Genomic DNA, 23,153 nt, shown 5'->3' on the forward strand with positions numbered 1-23,153 from the left:
CAGATATCTTCATAGATGCTTAACACTCGAAGCTCATCAATTATGACAACAAGCTGCCCATGCCTTTCAGCGACATCGCATTCTAACTGTCCATGGTAATCATAAAGATTACACAATCATATTAAATTCTGAGAACTAATGGATCTTTTTTTGTTTTTAATGAAGAGATTTCATTGATAAATTCAGCCAACAATATGTTCCCTACTTAATGGCGATGAATCTTTTGCATCAACAATATATTAATTGCACACACTTTTTCCCAGGACCGGTCAGTTTAAATGAGTATATAGAAATAAAGAATACAACAATGATATAGAAAGGGTTACATACATCTCTGGAGATTCAATGCTTAAACTACCTAAAAATCGTTTCCTCCAATTCATTTTTCTTGTCACGGTCCTCCAGAAGCAAACCCATAATCCTGATAGCAGATACACGCTTCAAACAACTGCAGGCTGACAATCTCACATGCATGCCCACACGACCTGGCCTTCACAGAGCAGACAGTCGCCCTGCAAACAACGCAGATAACCAAACAAGGAAACTGAAACTAAGAGGGGAACCTCTAAAGTCACCTACATCTTCAACGCTACGAAAGCATATTCTTGAAGCCACTAACCTTTTCCAACTGACGATATGAGTGAGACGTAGGAAGAATCAAAAAAATGGTTAACCTGAGTTTGGGGCACAAGTGCCTCCTGGCATCAGTGGAAAAACAACCCAAACTATCAGAACAAAGCAACTATCGTGGTGCTTTCTTACGGCTAAGGATCTCCTGCTCTTTTAGGCGATGCTGGAACCTTGCTAAGCGGGCTTGAAGGCTCACCAGACCTGCAGCCTTGCGTGAGAGCACAAAGCTTAACTGTGTCACATAGTTGTCAATGCGGCTACCTGGTTGGTCAACCTCTGCCAATAAATTCATCTCCTGCATGGACAAAGTACATGAGGACTCTTTCTCTTGAAGTACTTGTTCACCCAAATATTTAGTCAAAACTTATCCATACATAAAAATTATCATAAGCGAAACATCACACTAATATAAAAAAAGTCTGTACAAAACAATTCAGGTTACTTGCAACTTGTAAGATCTAAACCAAGTTTTAGAAACCCGAATGGATCATCCACTAGTTAAAAAAAAACAAAGGAGGGGGGTTGCGTGTGAGAGCTGACCCAGCAGGCTATATGGTTTAACCATCCAAACTGATGCTTTGGATGGTTTCAACTTGGCAGTTCAAATAAAGGAAAAAAAATAAAGAAGGGGTTGTCAATATAGAGTCCAGAGCCTTCTTCCCTGATCTCTTCCACCTGAGGTGTGGCTCTAGTTACCCATGGTTTGGCTTGACATGTAGTAAGATAATTAGAGGAGGAGCCATGTTCGTGGTTCATGGTGGGGGGGATTAATCACGAGAGAAAAAGAGGCTTCATTGTTGAAGGGGGAGAGGAGTGGTGATGAAGAACAGAGGAAGTTGCAATACTATTGATGGCAACTGGAGCTTGACGAATTGATGGCGGACTGCCAATTGCCAGAGCCACTAGCTGCGATCAGATCATGCATTCTCTTTTTGTCAGCTCCATTATTGATGAGGTCAGGAAATACGATTGGAGACGAAGAAGGAAAATTTCAAAGAGAGACTTTGAGCCCTGCGGGAGAGGGGGGGGGATGGGAGGTGGTGGTGGTGGTGTGGGTTCTTGAACTGCCAACCTGCAACCCAGCCAGAAAATGGGTTGGGCCAAGTCGAATAGGTTCTGAACACTGATCTTAACAAAGAATTAAATTAAATCTATGGCACCTAGATGATTTTAAGTGAGTGAGATACTACTACGTAACATGAATCATAGCTTTGAAAGATTTCTCCCTAAATAAAGATTCCTGATTTTAGATAATATTCATAGATTCATAAAAACCAAATCTAAATTCTTAGCTCTTCTAGTCTGTTATATCTCTTACCTTGCTAAACAAAATAAAAGAGTTTATCAAAGAAATAAAATACGTACTAATGAATAGCAGTTTGAAAACCTGGTTTGGGATTGGATTGCAAATGCTAGGAAAGTAGACTCTATTGAGCCAACTTAGAAACATGTTTTGTCAAACAAACAGATAATAATAAATAAGAGATACGTTAGAATCATTAATACCACCATTTAATCAGATGATTGATGTTTGATTACTATTATCTAATCATAGAAAACTCTTAGACACAAGGACCGCAATCTCGGTACCGGGTACCGTATCGGTATCTTATCGGTTTGATACGATACGGTACAGTATACTTCTGTGCTGCAATAGCTCTCTTACCCCATTTTTTTAATTTTTATCTCGGTACGCCTCGGTATGGACCGGTACGCCGCCTCGGTATAGATTAGTATATCTTGGTACAGGTCGGTATATTTCGATACGAGGCGGTATGTCTTGGTATAGGCGGTATAGGGCTTGTACCAACTTGAATGTGTGTTTCGCACCAGTTTTCTTCCGGTACGGTACGTCGCATACCAGGCGGTACACCTTGTACCGGACAATACAAGGCGGTACGGCAAACCTTGCTTAGACATCCTTTTTTACTAAGTCCTCTTTTTACATATAAAAAAAGGAATTAAAATAAATTTATTTTAAGCACAATCCATATCTTCTAAATATGCAACATCATAAGTACAAAGAATATGTGGATTAAGGGCCTATGTGGCATCACTTTTATTTCTTGTTTTTTATTTTATAAATAGAATCATAGAAACCACGACAAAAAACATATTTGATGCTATTATTTTATTTTCTATTTTTCAAGTCATTTTCATCATTTCTATAACAAATAAAAGAAATTCTTGCTTTTACTATTTTCAAAAACAACAAACTCATGTCTTTTACCACTACCACCAAAACAATCTCTACCATACCACTATCGTCATCTCCAGCACCACCATCACCGTTGTTGCCATTACCATCATTTCTATTACTACCATCACCGCCGCCTCCGCCTCTACTACCACAACCGTCATGCCACCCCTCTGCAATATCGTCGCCACCACCACGGTGTATGTGACGCCAATTACACACCACCACCACCATCATTGCACCACCACAACATTGTTTCTGCCCCCACCACTCATACCACCACTACCACCCCTACTGCCACTACCACCACCTTCACCACTATCGCCCTCAATGTTTTTACCACCATTATACTGCCTCGGCCACCATCATCATATTTATAATATTAAACATAATTGACCATACCACATATTTATATTTTTAAAATTTAGAAATAAAATAAAAATAAAATCTCTTTTCTACTTCTGAAAAAATGAAAGAGATACCAAATGGCACCTAAATATAAAATTTTGGTATAACAATTTCATGAATGCATGTGAACTGTTTCTTGTGCGTAAGTGCTAGAGCAAAAGGCAATTGTAAGGGGCAAAACATCAAATGGTAGTGATCTTCAATGAATGTTGCTAGAAGTGATACAAGTGCTGACTTAACTATTATGACTTTAGGAACTGAAGGTTTAAAAGGTAAAACATTGCAAGTTGTGGCTCCGTGACTAATGCATGTAAATGAATATTGGGCTGGGAAAGTTGACAGATCCACTTATCCTCTAAAAGCACAAGAAATCCAACCCTAGATTGTGCAATCTTTTGTGGTCCAATTAATATAGATTTGTGGTAGTTTACAACCCAATTCAGCAAAATTTGACTCTAATCACTGAGTTAAAAAACCATGCATAAAACACCAGCAATTTGTAAATGAAATAAAAATGGCTCTGGATCGCATGTTTTTTTTTTCCTTGGGTAGGAGGGGTGCAGGTAGCATTCCCATCGAGAGCAATAGTAACACAAGTCAAATTGTTTCTAGATGCACTTATTCATGCACTTATTCAGCATCCCATCAAAAGGGACAGTAATTGACTGACATAAACACCACCATTTCATCAAATACTTCTGAGTGGCAATGTAATCATATGCATGACTGTGATGGCGAACATATATATGCCTTTTACCATTGCACCAAGCGATAACCCCATACTGATGATTAAGACTAAGTGGCACATATTATTATACGCATGCATGGCACATGAAATTGATATTAACTTAAGTGCAAAAAATTGTATGCATGTAGAGGGATATTGTCACATAACAGAGTGATGTTCATTCACATGCACAGTTGTCATAGATTAAGTCCTTAGCAGGAAGGACGTATCACAAGTAATCAAATGATCTGATATAGTAAGTGTGAGAAATAAGTGGAGTGAGAAGGAATAGACATTAGAGCATGTCCAACTGATGACAAAATCAAGCCCATGAAGACTGATCCAGTAAAGATATAGCATGCACGGGCATGAAGTTGCACATGTGATCAAGTGCATGAAGTTGCACATGTGATCAAGTGGAGAGGTAACAAGCAGGCACATTGGTCCGGCATGACTATTGATCTTATTAAATGCATGGACATTTCAATAACCTGGAGAGAAATCAAAAATTCATAAAAGCTGTTATGAGAAAGTTTGACAGATGGCAGTTACATCCGCAATACATGCCAAAGCTGGAAAGAGGAAGGTACAAAAGGACTTCAAAATGAAATACTAGATGGAAGTTGGACAGATGGCTTACTTCACGCACTATCTCCATTGTATTTTCAATTTCTTTTCTATGAGCTGCTATGAGAGCCTCTTCCTCCTGCACCAATCAAGAGGAGGAAAAAAAAGGTTAAAGACAGCAAATTTTATTAGTAGATAATAGAAGAGAAGGTACCAGCGAAGAACATGTTCACTACCTCAAGTAAGGCATCAATTTCCCCATCATTACGTGAAACTTCCAGTTCATATTGCTTTGACGCAATGTTAGAAGTAGAATCAAATGTATGTTGCTGCTTACGGCTGGCAGCAGGTAATTCTGGTGCACAGTCTTTTCTTGACCAATTGTTCACTTTTTCAGATTTTTCTTCCCTAGAAACTTTTCTACGAGGCGGGGAGACCTTTGGTACTTTTTCTTCATCCTGACTATCAAATGAGTTCTGAACAGAAGAATATAACTTGTTACCATAGCTGCTTTGACTGCTTTTCATGTCAACCCTCTCCATCTCCAATGAACCTAATGTTGTACCACTTTCTTCCCTTCCATTATGGGTGTAATTTGACATCATACTGGATGAATTCCTATCAAGCTCGGATGTGGAATTATATGAAAAACTTTCCATATTTTTCCTAGGCAGTTCTGCCACTTTCACTTCTTGGTTTTGCTCACGAAGATCCTCCGATTCGACCGAGAAAGGAAATGATGATGCTGAAGCTGATTCCTTGCTAGAAGGAACTAAAGATGCAGTAGTTGGGATCTTTTCTAGGATTACCACTCTTGGAAAGACTTTTGACCCTGTTCAGATAACAATAAAACAGTCGCTAAATATCAAATAACAGCCCATCAATTCTTACTCAATTATATAGCTTATGTTCAATAAAATGCACCTAATCATACCTATCGGCATATCTTAAGGTATTAACGGTATGTTCACAAGAACCTGCATTTGGAGAAATGCAAGAAATCATAACCGTCCTTGAATTGCCGACAAAAGAGTCACGAAGCACCTCTGTCAGTTTGCTCCCACGGAATGGAATATGAATTTGATCGTTGTCTAGAGCACGGATACATTCCTTCAAAGCCAAAAGGCTCTTATTTATTTCTGCTCCCTCAATTCTGAAGTGAGAATAGTACAAATATATCAATGAATACCACAAAACAGAATTTTGAAGAACGATGAAATAATAGATCGCACCTAGTAAGGGTCACATGGAAAATAAAATTCAGACAATTGAATATAACAATTGCTTGCATGGCATGTAGTCACATCAAGATACAATATAAACAAATGAAAGTGCAAGAAAACACTTTTGAGAAGATATAGACCGTGTCTGACGATCGTTATCTGTTGTATCAGCACCGCGCTCACTTCCAGCAAGATCAATAAAAGAGATCTTCCCAATAACTTTGCCTCCCTTGAAAGAGTCATTGCCATCTTTCTGCCTTCTGGTGTCAACTACCTCTTTGTGCTTCTTAATCGCAAGTTGCAAGATAGCATGAGATCTTGATGATTCTTCATTGGCTCCTGTAGAACCTGTACTTCGTGCAGCATTTCCTTTCTCAATAAAATCCACAACAATCTGAACATCTGACACTTCAAATTCCTGTAATCCAACAATGCAAACTTGTTGCCTTCCATCTTCCCTCATGCAGAGTTTCCTGATGGAAAACATTAGGTGGAAAGGATTATACTTGCGACAAAACGGAAATGCCAGAATACCTAGTTATCATACACATGCCCGCAATGTCTGTCCAAGTTGGGGACTATTTTCAATTGTTTAATTAAAAAATAAAAAACATGTCTCTAGTATGATGGCATCATGTATTTTGGAACTTGAAACATTCCACAATCCGACATTTTTATATAAAGCTATTCTTCATCATGAACTTACTAGAGAGCTTTGTCATAAAGCATTAAGATGAAACCTTGCACATGACTGAAGTAATATTCTGCACATCTATCAATCACATACTTAGTTACTTTTTCAATAACTACTTATCTAGCAAAATCCTACTGAGCAAATACTCGAAGAAGCAAAATCAGCAGAACCAATACCGGGATCCATAATGGTTGCCCCGCGGCATGGTACAGCACAGTACCGTGCCATGCCAACTCGTGGTGTACCAACAAAGAGGAGCCAAAGAGGAAAGGGGAGAGGCAGAAAGGAAGAGCAGAAAAGAGGGGGGGGGGGAGCCGAGAGAGGGAGAGAAAGAAAGGGCTTTCAAGCCGCCTCTCCTCCTATGCTACGTAATAAGGGTGGGGCCCAGGGAGAGAGGTTTGAGCCTCCTCTCCTCCTATGCTGCATAATAAGGGCAAAGCACCCCCCACACACACACCCCTCTCTCTCTTCCTCTCTTCTCTCTCTCCCCCTCCCTTGCCAGTGTCTTGAATTAAGGGGCGGAACAGCTTGGTACGCCCCAAACCAGACGGTTCAGGGTGATACAGCAAATAATGCGAAGAAGATTAAACAACTCAGAATTGAAGCCAGATATTGCATCCCTTTTGTATTTCCATGAGCTGTCAAGAGAATCAAACAAAGATCTATTGATTTAGAAGCTACTACCTTTTCCATGGAAATTTGAAACTTAGACACATGCAAGACAAGGAAAATATCATAAAGTTAAAATTCTTCAAAAAGGTGCATTAGTTATATGACATTAATAGATAGAGAGAAACCAACCGCCTGTCACAAAAGAAGATCAAAAAGTTTGCCACCATATATCTCAAAATAGCTAAGCCACAATTTGAAATTTTGATTGCGGTAATATTGGCTGACGCAACAACCGAACAATGTCTTCTGCAGCTCTGAGAGGCAAAGGTTTCATTGTGTATGTCTTCCCCACTACCTGGAAAAATAAGTAAATCAAAGTGTTATAGTTATTTTTGACGACTGACAAGTTGTTAATGAAAATATGTGCACAAGATATTAAACCTATAAAAATATAGGCTACCAATTATTTTTGTACACTAGATTTGTATTTGTTCTTAAAGGACTCTACACAGACATTAGTTTTTAATTTTTAACCCATATGTTCTGCCCCATTTTTCATCCTTTCCATTCTTGATCTCTGAAGGAAGTTTACACATCATCAAACAAACTGGCATGAGCACTAAATGTGCAAGAACTTTCAAGCACACACTAGCACAAATGCTTCCTTGTTGACAAAATTGGATGCCATGCAGAGAAGATATAAAATCACATTTAAGTAATTAAAAAAATAGGCGCACAAATTGCATCCTTGGATATTAAAAGGTACTTCATTATGCAGGCCTCGAGGAGGCAAAGGCATCATCACAATTCTCTGATGCATCTCAATATCGACTGTATTTCAAGCAGCAAAAAACATGAGAGCTTCACATCTCAACTAAATAAATCTTGTGATACAAATAATTCATACTAAAAAGGGAATTCAAGTTCTCAGCTGTCATGTGACATTTTTTTGTCATCGGAGTTTGTGACTATTATAAGGTGGCATTTAAACCCCTTAAAACATGTTGTAGCAAGCCTATCAGAAGAGGTAGGCCTGCAGTAATAAGGGTGTAACAGTTACCATCAAAACTTTACCACTTGCTGCTCAAGGCTTATCTTGCATACAAATTTTGGTGTACCAGGTCCTACATCCACCAAGAACATTTCTTCTGTTATGTGTAAGTGTAAAACTGAAGATTGTGAGGGCCATTTCCACTACAATAATAAGAAACTAGAATAGATCTTGGAAATGATCGACTACAATAGATGCTCATCGTAAGTTTTGATTTTTTTTTCCTCCTAATTCATATTTGATCATAAGCATCCAGCAGTGCCCACGGCCAATATAAGGGTTAAGCTACTAAGTGTTGGAGAACTAGTTAGAGCAATTTGCCACTTCCAACCTCTCTAGGCTTCACATGAAAGACTTCTGAAGCTTTTAATTCTCGTGTCTAAACAGAGACTTCATTTCAGTATTGGTTTACTGGATTCATCCAATAGATAGGATTATGCAATACAATCCCATCACAAGTTTGCAGATTAACCCAAGTGGATGATCCAGCCAACAGAAGCAGATTAATTAGTTTATGTAGATACTCTTAAGTCTGAGCAAACACTATTGTCGTACCAGCACATTATATCAATTTTGGTGTTGGATGATTTAGTCCTTCACCTTATATGGGTTATATCAGGGTATTAGCGTGATCCAACAACTTTTAAAGCTTTATTTCCCATTCCTTCTCATATTTTATAGCAGTTGGAAACTTCTGACTACAGAAAATACACCTGCTTCAATATCTCTTTAGAAACACATTCTTGCAGCTACTTCTGCCACACCCCACAATAGCTCCTACTTCAAGTAAGCTCTTACAACATAGTTTCCTACTTCTTTGCTTATAATTGTTCCTCAGAGAAATTACCAATATAAAACCTTGCACTCTTCCCTCTTCATCTAGCCACTTCTAGTTTCAAGGGTTGCTCTTTGGTTAGATAAGCATAAATTGCAATCAATTAGATAAGTCCACCAACATGCTAATTAAACTTTCAGTACAAGGGCTCCAACCCAAGCAGGTTTAGCATGAACCAGGTCCAACCAAACTTGCAATTTTGATGGGCTTGGGCTGCTTTCAAGTAGAAAGCTTGGGCAACTCAACCGAGCCAAAGCCCAAACTACCATGATAGACCTCCTAAAGTGACCAAACCTGAAGCTAACTTGCCTTAGGTGCTTCCAAACTAAACCCATAATTCCGCAATAAAGCTTTTAAGATAACCCAATTAGAAGCTTGCTCAAAATCAAACCTGGCCTAACTCAGTTGTATTTCAGTTTGAAACTTTTGGACTTGTTTCAACATGGGTTTTGGGTCGTCAAGTTCATTTTCTGGTTGAGCTGGGCTCCAATTGGCCCTTAACCTAATCCAACGAAGTTGCATCTCTATCAAGGTACCATGAAGGTTTCCCTTTGTCACCTATAGTTGCCTTGTCTAGGGATCTTATCAAATTGTAGAGAACTTATGTAAGTTTGATAGTAAGTCATAAAAAATATACTCAGCTTTCCCACAAAGCCCCTACAATTTTTGCCCCATAGCCAACCACAAACTACTAAAAGGGTCTGGGACCAAGGTATGCCATTCTCGATACCGGTCCCCGTGCCGGTACGTTCTGGTTCAGAGGCTGGTTTGGCGTACCAACACTTAGTACCACCCCCTATACCATATATCAGAAACCGAACCGGTATGGTACACCCCAAACTGCCCGATTTCAGTACGGCATGATGTACCATGGTCTGGACAATCGTGATGATGATACAAAATACTGGTGAAACTTTGCCTTTCAATATCAATATTTGAACAAATAAGTATGACAAAGGGTTAAAAAAGAAGCAAGGACAAAGACCAAAAGGAACGTGGACAGTAGTAGGGGTGGCAACCTGGGTGTGTCAGGTCAAATACGGCTCAAGTCGGATGCAAGCCGGTTCAAAAATTTGTGAACTCGAACCCACCTATTTATTAAACAAGTCAAAATTCAGATCTAAACCCAACCTATTTATTAAACAGGTAACCCGACCCCAACCCGTTAACCTATTTAAATGGGTTAAACAGATCGGGTTAAATAGGATAGAAATGAGTTAAGTAGGGTTTTAAACAGGTTTATGGGTCAGGTCATGACGTGGACCCAATTATTAAACGGGTCAAAACAGGTTTAAACGGTTTAAAGGTCTAAGCTTGAAACCGACCCGTTTAATAAATAGGCCTAGGCAGGTTGATTCATTTATGACCCAAACCCCATTTATGCCAAACACAAACTTACTTAAAATAAGTTGTTTATAGGTCGGGTCAAAAATTACCACCCCTAAATGGTAATAGTGAATAAAGATTTAAACAAAAAAATCTGCAAAGGACTTAGCCTCTAAAATGAATGAATGGGGAGAAAATATGAAAAAGCAGACCCTAAAAATAGATCTAATAAGCATGTTGAATATATCGTGGTCTATATAAACAATTTCACATGCTAGATCACGTAGATAAAAGATGCCCATCTAGAATCATCCTCATCCTATCAACTATTCTACATTTGCTAGCTAGATTGGCTTGCATGTCTAAAACCAAACAACTTAATATAAACAAGCTTCAATATGAAACTTGAATGCTCCACCAGTATTTTTCATCTCAAGTAGCAGTTTCCAATCAAAAATCACAAAGAGCTATTGACTTAAAAGATAAATATGTTAACAATGCTTAACTTTTTCAGCATTGGAAGAAGGAACATGTTTCATTAACTACTACGGGGTTACAAAGTTTTAGGAAGACAAGCTGAACAAGCCTGAGCACAATAAGTATTTTAAAATAAATGAATTGGATTTCCATACATCAAGAAAGGAGCTCTGTATGAATAAACAAACTGCACATCTGAAATTACTATAGAGGTTGTTAATTTTGTCCATGGTTCAACACACCTGTTTGACCGTAAGCAAAGCACGTGGCTTTTGCCCGCTGAAAAATGGTTGGTATAATTGGTTCTACAGTCTCACGATATACCTGTTCAGGATAGTAATATTATAATCATACAAAGATACACATTGCTGATTGAAATGGCAGGTTAGTTCTCTGTGCAAACATATCCAAAGTTATTTCAGAAGAGATTATTAAACTGACAAATTGTATGCGATATAGAATTTTGAGAGATCTTACCTCATCATTTGTAACATGCTCATCCAGAACAGCATCAAAACAAAATTCATGCTTCTCCACATATGCAGTCAAGTCCACCTATCATGTCAAGGTTACAAATCAGTTACTTCAGTAAGTACAAGATGCAAAAAAGAGGATAGGCACTAAGCACTACAGGGTTGATATGCCACATGCCTCCAACAAAATTCAGCATAAATATTTGTTACCATATATGAGAGGAAAAGAAAAAATTATAAACTTTAGGGGAATGAAACATAATTATTCAAGATTCAATAAAGATACTAAACCAAGAGTACATTCACTGAAAAAACAATTGAAAAGATTAAGCATAGAAAATTACAAGAACCATCTTCTATTAAACATGAGTGTGGCATTAGGGGATTGGTGAAATCTCACCGCAAGGGTCTAGGTTTTGGGCCCTCATCAACAAGCAAGTGATGAGCCTCATCAACAAACCAGCGTATTGACTTTCTAATAGTTATATTAATCACTAATTGTATCTTTCACTACCTAAAGAAACTCATGCAAACTCAACTACACTTTGTACAAGTCTTTCAGAACGTTCTAGAATCTACACCAACTAAAACAAGTGAAGAAACAAGGGTAGAGCCTAATATTAAGAGCGGCGATTAGCAAGGAAACACGTGCCACTGACCAAACCTGTTTTCAGCTAGGAAGCCATTGAATGTTTCAGCCATTCATTCTCACCCAAACTTCAAGAAATAAAATTCAGGTTGCATTAGGAAGCTTCTCACAATCCGTTGGGTTTGGACTCAGCTTCATGTTTGACATTGTTTTCATTTGGTATTACAACTTCAGCTGCTGTTGACAAGATGCTTGATCTTGGCCCGAGTCATGGTCTATCCCACAACATCATGTGCTTCAGCTGTAGAATAGTTCAGCTCAAGTTCAACCTTTACACTAGCAGGACCCTAAAGCAACCAGAACCCAAAAAAGAAATTACAGATATTTGTAACATACTTGAACTTTGACGAACTACAACAATTTCTTCAGATTGATTAAAAGGAATGGTGAAGTCATCCACATTTAGGTCAGGCGCAACCAGCATATAAGGCATTTCTATATCGGCTTCTTGGTTCGCAGGTTCATGGCTTGCTACAATTTCTTTGATCATCAACTTCTAATGTAAAGACAAAAGGTTTGGACAATCAATGGAAGCACCTATCCTCAATCAAACTTCCTGCTTTCTCTTGATCCAACTAGATGAAAAGGATCAAAATGAGGATTTGGTTTGCCTGTCTCAGAAACAAGCATGCATTGAAGCACGGGAAAAAGGTTTATTTTTAAGAGAAGTCAAGAACTATATATATTCAAATCTTTTCTAATAATGGCATACAGAAATGTTTTTCATATAATTAGAGCTGGAAGGATGAAAAGTCAACTCTATACTGATAAAAGAAAATCTCCTTTTAACCCCAAAAACCCAAACAAACCTACTAGCCTAAGTGTACTTTCAAATCTTGTAGAGTTCGAGAAAAAATCAGAATAGCAAACAATAGTAGGGCCTATAACAAAAAAGTGTCCACCACTAAGTACCTTCCCTATTTTCTTCATTCCAGGAACATCACTTTGATAACACCTTAAAACGAAAGTGAAGGTACAAGTTTTCCGATACAAGGCAATAGATCACAGTTCCTCCAAATGCAAAATTGCTTCAAATAGAGAAAATCATTCAGGAGTTACTAATATAAAAAAAGATTTCTCAGAACCCCATAGACCCTCAGATATAAGTCGAAACTTCGTAAGCTCTTGCATTACAAGAATTATAAATTTTAAGAATCATACTCCAAGGGTTCCCCACATATAACCAATTGCTTATAACAATGCAATCCTTTCTTCGAGTCAAAACGATGAGGCAGTAGGGGCAATAAAGAATCAACTTTCTGTTCTTTATAAATTAACTAAAGTATAAAAAGGCTAAGAAATAAGCTAGGTTATTGCATCCTCTTGATTAAAGAGAACTTGGCATCTCACCACCAAGGACTCAAGATGCTGGTCTCAACAAAAGTTAAGAACCAAATATCCTGAAGAATTGTTTCTTAAAATAACAACTACAATTTTATTAAGCTTTTACAATAATAAAAAAAATCTAATCCTTATTCATTACTATGAGAGCTTATAATGATGGAAACAAATTCCCTGGATAGCCATAACCCTTAATTTCCAAAAATAACTTTTAGTTCCTAAATGAAGCACAGGGAATTATGAGTTCACAAAACCTCCCACTCATAATCTCATTGCTAAGAATCTGATATTATTGATCCAAAGTTACCTCGACTTTGTGCTCGTTATAGACCTCAGTAGCAATTTTTTAAAAAGCTGAAGCTGAAGGCCAGGAAAGTTCAGCCTATAAAGACAAGGAAACAATCCTTGGGGCAGTTCAGGGCATAAGCCTCAAGCACTCAACTCAAAAAATTGCACATACTGTCAACAATATGTTGAATCAGCCTTTGAGCTGCTGTGCATGCCTCTATCACAGTGTTAGCAAGCCAAAGGCTGAAAGAACAGGTTAGCAGCTATAAACTTTACCAAAGAAGAGCAAATAAATCAAATTAGTTTTTGATTTTCAAAGGTTATCATCATTCTAAAATCTATTTGTTTGTATGAAGGATTTAACTTTTTTTTAGTTATAAAGGGAAATCATACGACCACACAATATCCACCTTTCCTCCACCTCAGAATAATTATAAAAGGTACATCTAACTTCACAAGAGTAAGCTGTAATCACCAATCCTGAAATAAAAACTCTAGGGGCTAGATTTTTATAACCATGCACAGCCGATAATATGTTTCCACTAATTAAGCCTATATGAAGAGATAACAAATAGACCAGCCTAGAAGTCAAAGGTATGAATCTAAGTTATGGTGGCCCAAGGTCCGCTAAACCGGTACCGAACCGGTAGGGCGTGCCGGTCTGTGGCAAACTCTAATTTTTTTTTTGGGAGTTTTCAACAAAAAAAATAATTGGTAATGACTCTTTTCAAACTTTTTCTATGAATTTAAGTCTAATTTAACATTTTTTATATTTTTTTGATGTTTTTTTTGATGTTTCTATGATCTCGATTTAACCTAAATGATACATCTGATTAATTTAAACTGATACAAATCATCATTTTTTTATTTTTAATCTATAAACATAATTTTAATTTTTAAAAATTATATATAATTCAAAAATTAAAAAATTTTATGTCGGCGTATACATCGTCCATAAATCTACAACATATAAAAAAATTAAGCCCAAATCGAAATTTTTGGCATGACCTCCATTTATTTTATAATTGTTGAGCTATTTTTTCAAACCCTTCTCCCAAAAAAAGAAGGAAAGGAGATAGAAAAGAGGAAGCACACCTTATTTAGCCTTGGATCCTCCTTTTGATAGTTTGAATCGGTTGTTATTTGTGATTTTTTTAGGAAGAAAAAGCGGTGGAGCTGCTTTGAAATAGTGTTGGGAAGGCCGAGAGTGGCAATAATATCATATCCAATCGGTTCGAAATCGGGTGACTTGTTGTGACCGGCCGGTTCGCACCGAGTCGGCACCGAATCGACTGGTTTCGGCCGGTAAAGGACCGATTCCGGTCGATCCAATAGCAGTTTCGGGCGGAACTGAATAGAATAGCCGATCCGACCCAATTTCGCACCAGGTCAGCTTGGTGCTGGCCGGAACCGGATGGTTCGGCCCGGTTCGGCAGACCCTGTGGTGGCTTGTTGAGAATATTTAAAGTTGCTATAACTTATTAAAATTATTCTTTCGCATGTGGAGCCATACAGAAAATGCAAACAATTGGGTCATGTTGCTTCAAAGTCTGCATTTAATTAAATTGAATTGCCAGTATTTAGAAAAGACCAAATAGATATAAGCCCATTACTTGCAAATAAATAATGAATGCCAAACAGAAAAACACTTCACATGGTAACTTGCTGAAAAAAACCAACTGAATATTTATATAGGTGTTGAGAGATTGCATAATGCATGAGAAAAATTTGATACACTTATGAAGAACCATCTTATCCCTAAAACCAAATAATAAAAATAACTCTGCAAAGACAATAGTTTATGAACATATAACAATCAATCATGTAATGGAAAAAAATGTCCCTGGGTTGTAAATCATGCATACAAAGGTTTTGCAATATTAATTTACACTGCATGCTTAGCAACCGGTTGAACTCATTCAAAAACAAATACCTGAGAGTCGTGGTAAAGAAGATGATTAACATTTTTTTGGTAGGAAGAAGACAATCAAGATTAAGATTATATAACATTCTGCAGACAGAAAAGATAACAAACCTTTAACTTAGGCTCATGGACAGTTAAATATGCATTATTATGTACAGTGACGATATCATCCTCTTTTCGGGAAATCTCCTTCTTGTTCAAAGGCCTTTTACGTACCTGCAATGGTGGGAAAGGAGGGGGAGGGAACCAGTTTATCAGACTTCTAAGCATATCTCAAAATCTACAGAAACAAATTAATAAATGTTTTTAAGCAAGGTTTGCCGTTCCAACTGAACTAATCCAGAACCGCCCTAGTTTCAGTGGCATCAATCAGTTCTGAGCCAGCTTTGGCTAGTTTCAGCCAAGTTAAATCAATCGAAAGGTATATTCAAAATTTTATCACTCTCCTTCATATTTGCTAACATAAAGCTTGCTCACAGGTGATGTATCAATTTCCTAGGGCGCATTTTTCCAACACCAACTCAAATATGCAAGGGATCTAAAAAAACAAAAAATAATTTAAAAAAGTTAAAAGAAATGGATGTGAAAGAATGTTAAAGTTAAACTATTCTTTTAAATTGGTAAAAGTTAAATATGACTTTCAGAGCTTACATTTCATGAAGGATCTCCAAATAACTTAAGTTTACAGATTTAAATATAAATATTGTAAATTGTAGAAAGCTTTTTTTAAGAATGCATAATTTCTAATATAGTCGATTTCCAACAAATAACATTTTTTATCTTAAAATGGTGCCTAGTCAAATTTATTACATAATATTTTTCTAATTATTATTCTTTTTTGAGAGTTCTCTGTACTTTTATCTCTGAACAATTTAAATATATTTTCGATCACTAAAACCAAAATAATATTAGGTTCAAAATGATATAATATACATTATTGTCACGTTTCAGAACAATATAATCTAACATTATTATCACATCTAATAAACATGGTTCATTTTATCTTTATGATTATAATTTTTTTACAAAAAAAATATTTTCAGCTGAAATTCAGGAAACCCAAACATAAACTCATTTGGCCTGACCAGACCCCAAAAACAAAATTCATAATTTCAACCTTAGGTATGAAGAGAACAGCTTGTACTACACTAAAGGGCAGTACAATGATTATTTCAGCAATACCAATAATAACAAGATTTGGATTGCTTGAAACCTGGGTGTGATGATAAATTCATCCAGAACTCACCTCTGGAGGATCTTAACATTATAATTCAATATCGAAGTACTTCAGATGCTGCACATTAAAGATAACAAAAAGGCATATCCCCTTATAACAGACTTCTTGAAAAAATTACACATCTGTCCTCGTATTTGGAACATGTGGAAGATATGTTAGTGCCTTTTCTAAACAAGACTATTTTGTTTGTGCTGTCCTTTTTGTTCTCTCCGAATCATATATATATCTTCAGTCTACATTCAATCTCTCAAGCTTAATTTGTTAGTCCTCCATGACCATAAAGGGCCAATTAAGTTATTGCTCACATCAACCTCAGTCATAAATGATTGGAGGGGCAACAGTCTTCTGCCAGAACCTATAAACTAAACAAATTATCCATAAAGACATTTAAGTATCTCCACTGGAAAGGAAACATTTGTCGACCAATCAAGCAGAACTGTGACCATAAAAACCCATAAACTGATACCAACAATAAAATAATTCAACCGGATGGTAGAATAAGGACTTGGTTGAGTACTACCCATATGGCAGGTAGAATGGTCCAGCCCACAAATGCAGGGAATTGATACCCTAGAGAGTTCTGATCTGTGCCACTTAGACTTGACAACTTCCAAGGGAACATACGTGAGGATGAAAATAAAAATATTGGTTGCAGGAATAGGAGATGCAAATCAGAACATTAGGGTTAAGATACTGAAAAACAGCCTGAATAGCAGCACTCTTACATTGACAAAGGTGGCATCTTGTTGCAGATAAAGGTATAATAAATTAATAAACTGTGCGCAAATGCATTTGCCTACTACTAAAAATTTCAGATATAGGAAAAATTTAAAAAAAATAAGCATGGACTGGGTGTTAATATGCCTTCCTCATAAAATTTCTTAATGTTTATGTGGTATATTATGCTCTTAATCTAGATAATCTTAGGTTTTTCTATGACCAACAAATCACTATGAATTTGGATTTTGTAGATGTGGGACTCTTATCATTGAAACATGCCCCATGGACCCCTTCTTGGAGTCCAGCAATGTTAAGATCCTTTTCTATAAAAGTTTAGCATGGTTCAAACTTCAAACATCTAAGGAAGAATCTCATTTAGGGTTATTATGAGAAATGAAACTTTTGGAAAATATATCCACTTTTTTGTGGTGTTATGATAGGATTAGGGTATGAAGCCATTTTATAACTCAAGTATCTCAAACTCTTTCCCCATGTATTTTGAAACCTAAGTGTATTAAACAACTCTAATTTCGAATATAAGTATCCAGACTATCCATGTGCAATTTTCAAAACACAAAGGCATCAACACGTGAAGCACCAGAATGCATTCTCACCCTATGACATAAAGCTTATATGATTATAGGGAGTTTACTTACCACAACTTTAATCTTGGCTACATTTGTCTCTTTTGAGCTAATTTCTCTTTCACTAACTGATTGTCTAATATTGCTGTCTGCTGGCCCTTGTTGCTTGCTAGGTACTGCATCATCATTATTATCAAAACCACTGGTAGGCATGAATGGTGATGGCTCAAATGGTTCTGACATTACATGCTGCAAGGAGAAAATGAAGCACAAAATGGTGACTAGAGCTCAAAAAAAAGTGGAAACATAGCATGTGATATCAACATCATCCAAGGAAAAAATAACTTTTATTAAGTAATAATTTTCATCTACATTCATGATGAAAAGTAATCAACAGTGAAAGATTAAATTACAAGCTCTTCAACAGAACTGTATTACAGTTTGATCCCAGATAGACAATTCAATAGTCAAAAAACTTCATGGCATCATTTGTAGGTTTGCTAATAAAAGAACCTCATTCCTTCACTTTCTCTGTTGCTTTTGCATAATCAGCATCTCCCTGGCCAGCTTGTCAATGCTTAATAATCATACAAATGATGAAAAAGAGACAAACAAAATGAAGCCTACCACAGTCACAACACATTGAAGAAAAGTGATGGCATATATACCACCTTCCCCATTCCACAAGCTAATTATTCCCTTAAATTTTTATGCCTAAAATTAAGAATCAAAGTTTTTATATTAGTCAATATGAAATAACTCAAGAGGCTGGTTCAATCTTCAAAATTCATTAAAATGACTTTTGTTTCTCCAAGTTCATTGTGTCAATTTTTTTCCCTGCTGAACACTTAGTTGATTCACCGAACAAGGCATACAAGGCTCCAACATATGTAACAGTTATATCTCATCTTCCTATGAATATTTAACTTCTTTAGACTATCTCATGCCTTCCATACATACAATATTATATGAGTAATCGTATTGGCATTAAACTTTTGGTGCTTAATAGTCGATATTAGCTAGTGATTTAGAAATGATTCACAGCCTATAAGTATCAATCTTCATCAGAAGAAACAAAGTAATGTAGCATCTAAAAGATTTCTCCGTACTCGTAAATTTCTACTTTTTACTTGAATTTACTCCTTTTTTATACAACAACTACTAATCAAGCTGAAGCCAAAACTAGTGAAATTACCATAATGTTTCTTGGCCCTCGGACAAAACCAAGTATTACACTTTAAAGTTGAATATTACATGTTCAGATAATATGAATTAGATCTAATTAGTTTACTGTCAATTTCATTAATTAAATCATAGTTGGAAATATAAATTTTATTGAATGATCAATACATCAATTGTTTAATCAGATTTATTGATCATGTATTCATCAAAGGATCTACATGATTGCACTTATACAATTAAATGAAACAGATTTCTCTTAAAAAATGAATAACATTTTCACTTTCAAAACATAAAACTCTCTTTGCATTCTCTACCAAATTTGACATGGTAAACAACTAAAATCTAGTTTCAAGGTGCTCTGAACAAAGTAGCATGTTTATAGTTTTGCTCTAAGGATAAAGTAGACTACCTACATGCTGGTGGTCTCAATTGTGCATCTCTTCAAACAATAAATTTTTTCCTTCGGTTTTCATTTCATTTTCTCATTAGTTCTTTCACACACCCCCAGCCAGTCAAAGCTATGAATGTTGGCACAATACATGGGAGGCTGATGTCAAAGTATTAAGAATAGCATTTTATTAATCCATTTATGGGCCTTCTTTAAAATAGTGGAGGCATTTATTGCCTCCTAGTCAACCCTATATTTATAGGATAAAGCTTAGTTATCATTATTGTTATCATGTACCTTAGCATATGCACTTACATGTGGATATGTCGGTATGTTGGTTAAAAGAGATTGATATGGGCTTATGTAGAAATGCACAAGATGCAGGGGTACGTACAACATCAGTTGGGAGGATGAAAACAGAACATACTATGAGAGAATTTCTTATTTCACAAAACTATATATTTGGAGAAAATCCCATAAACCATAAAGCATGCCTAGTCAAGAAAATAAAAATCAGTTGGTCATATCTCTTGACCTACATGAAAATTATGCAACTAATAATATGCTTCAATAATGCAGGTTTGTGCAAGACAGGAACCCCCACCCACAAAACAAAAAAGGGTTGAAGGGCATAAAAACATACTAGTTTTTAGCACATGCACTGCATGAGCAACTAATAGACCAGTTAAGCACATGGACAATTTAGATTAGAATCATTAGATGGAGAAAGAAGAAAAAGCATGGGAATTACATGTGAATTGATGTGACGAGCTTACAAACGACCAAGATCAATTAGACAGAGCAGGAAATCCAAGCACATTATGATGATAGTCGAATGTCAATGGAGACAATATGTAATTACGTTGTATGTTAGAAAATATTGATGATCAAATCAGGCATAAGCATGTCTTATACATACTTCCAACAAAAAAATTAAATAAAATAAAGATGGCTAGATCACAGTAGTTTGCATGCAAATAATGAGATGCAAGGATCTAGCTATGCACCAAAGTTCATGATGTGCTGTATGTGAATACCTTATTTATTAAAGATAAAATTTGTTAAGAGTTGCTATTCAAAAGCCCATTCCCATGTCATGATGATGACGGCCTCTCCCACCAAGCACAGGCATTTTCATTCTTTCCTAGTTCTCAAGTGCAGTCATTAACAGTTATGATATATTCTTATTTGCGCATGGCTTTAGAACAAGCATGACCAGATACTTCTTTTTTTGGTACTAACCAGATACTTCTTTCAGGAAACTACAAAATGAAGTCTCATTGTTGTTTCTTTCTTCTGAAGCATCTCTCTATATCCTTCTTCAACATTAAACAAAATGATAAATGATTTCTAGGGGATATTGGTTTTTAAAGAGCATACATCTAAATTATACCAATAAGGATATTTGTCAAGGAAAATGTTCAAGTAGCGAAGTTAATTAAGCTTCAAATAAACAAAGATATGAGTAACTTGCTATGAAGTGTAAACTTATGATGCCCTCTAAAATAAAATAGATACAATATAGAATGTTAATTGAAAAATGAAACACAGTGCAAGTTTCATGGAGGAATGGATTTACAAAATGGTTTTCTTGGCATTCATAAGGATCATACCTCAGAAAGAAGTTCAGTGTCATCCATAGCATGAAGATCCAAAAGACCAGCTCCGAACTCCCCTCTGAGTTCGGGTGAATAAAAGCCATCTGTTGCACCTGCTGCTCCCATGCTTTGGGCCGTTTGAGTGTATGGATCAGAACCAGACTCCCCATTAAAGTTCAGATTCCTTAAAACTTTAAAGAGTTTCTGCTTCTCCTCAACAGTCTGTGGCCCATAACCCTGTCTCCACAGCACCCAAAATAAAAGGATATTCTAAACTACAGGATCAGAGCCAATAAAAGCACCAGAAACAATGTCATTGTATATTCTTTAGATAACACCAATATTTGTAATGGCCAAAATTAATCCACAGTGAATGACACATCGCAAAAGAATACTCCAGCAACACAAGTAAACAAGCAGGATATAAACCAACATTTACATGCTTCGAAATTTGAGAACTTTTTATTTTTTTAAAAAAAAGGAACATTACTTTCCAGCATTACAAATATTCCCCGATCTTAACAAAATGAAGATTAACCCAGATCTTGAAAACGCAAGACTGCCCTATGTGAAACCAATAAAGCAAACAGGATCCAATTAAATCGCCATATTATAAAATTAGGATTAAATCCGAGAGAGGAAAGAAACAATCATCAAGTTTAATCATGACACGACGCAAAAAGGAGAGATCTGCCTCTAGTACCACTACGCGAGAGTCCATTAAACTTAAGTTTTTAATATAAAACATTACCAAAAAAAAAGAAGAATCATCTCAGATTGAAGCAAGATCCAGTACCTGCATGAGGAGATTGGGGAGCATGCGCTGGTCAGCGGAAGCAAGCGGCGAGGCCAGGTGCTGGAGGCCGGCGGACTGGAGCCACCGAGCCATGACCGCATCCCCGGCGTCCCCGCCAGCCCCCGCCGCCCCGCCGGGGTGGTGGTCATACAGAGCCGCCGCCGCCGCCGCGGCGTTGCTCTGCTGCACCTGGCCACCCATGTGGCGCTGCGACCTGCGTTGGGGCGCCAACTTTCCGGCTCCCTATCAACCACCTCCTTCGATCTAAGGAACACGAGATTTACCGAGAACCCGATCCCTACGGAGACCCGCAGATCATCCAATCGAGGAGAATCTGGATGGATCGGAGGCGGAAATGCCAGGAATTGCAGCGTTTTTGGAGAATTAGGCACAATGGGGACTGGGATCGGGGAGGGAGAAACCCTAATTTTAGGACTGGGGGCGGAGCGGAGATTTGTGTCTCGTTTCTCGCCTGTCCCTTTTAGTTAGGTGGGAGGGGGGGCAGTTCCTTGCGAATGAAAGCGAGAGAGTTGGAGGTACTGCAGGGGCCCGTGGGAGGAGATGATGCATATAACAATGCTGTATGAGGTTTTTTCGTGTGCTTGATCACGGACAAGGGGAGGGATAGAAAGGGGGTGGATTTTTTTTCTTTTTTCCGTACAAAAGAGGGGGATTTTATTTTGTTTTTGTTTTTGTTTTTCCATTGTTTTGTTTTATTTTTTTGCTTTTTTTTTTGTTTTTTTACACCAACTCGTCACACCATATGCATATGAGTATAGTCAATAAAGTCAAAAAAAAAAAAAAAAACTGGCGAAGAGAGTAAGAAACATCTGCCTGGTTCATCCAAAGAAAACCCAGAGTAATGCCCCACGAAGGAGGCCACCCAATCGGCTGCGATGTTCGTCTTCAATAATCATAAGTGGCCCTGAAGGAGCCACAATCCCCCGCCATCCTTCGAATATCGTGAAGCAGAAATTGTCCGTCCGTCGCGATGTGTCACCCTCGAATCTCCTCATCACAGTAGCTGGGTCCCCCAGGTGGATGCAATCTGCACCCAAAGCATGCCTCACATAGGATACGCCCTCCCATGCCGCCCTCAATTCTGCTCTAATGACAGAAGTGTCATAGATTCGTCGCCTGCCAGCCGCTACAAGTCTCGAGTGGCAGTCTCTGATAACAAAGCCTACTCCCTCCACTCACCTCTCTCAGCAGTATTGCCATCAAAA

At 37.3% G+C, this 23,153-nt stretch overlaps 1 pseudogene; it reads right to left on the bottom strand.

Moving 5' to 3' along the window:
* Nucleotides 1-145: 145 nt before the first annotated feature.
* On the bottom strand, nucleotides 146-22,383 carry LOC120108287 (annotated as a pseudogene).
* Nucleotides 22,384-23,153: the final 770 nt, after the last annotated feature.

This window comes from Phoenix dactylifera, unplaced genomic scaffold (genome assembly GCF_009389715.1).
Source record: "Phoenix dactylifera cultivar Barhee BC4 unplaced genomic scaffold, palm_55x_up_171113_PBpolish2nd_filt_p 001257F, whole genome shotgun sequence".
NCBI classification, from domain to species: Eukaryota; Viridiplantae; Streptophyta; class Magnoliopsida; order Arecales; family Arecaceae; genus Phoenix; species Phoenix dactylifera.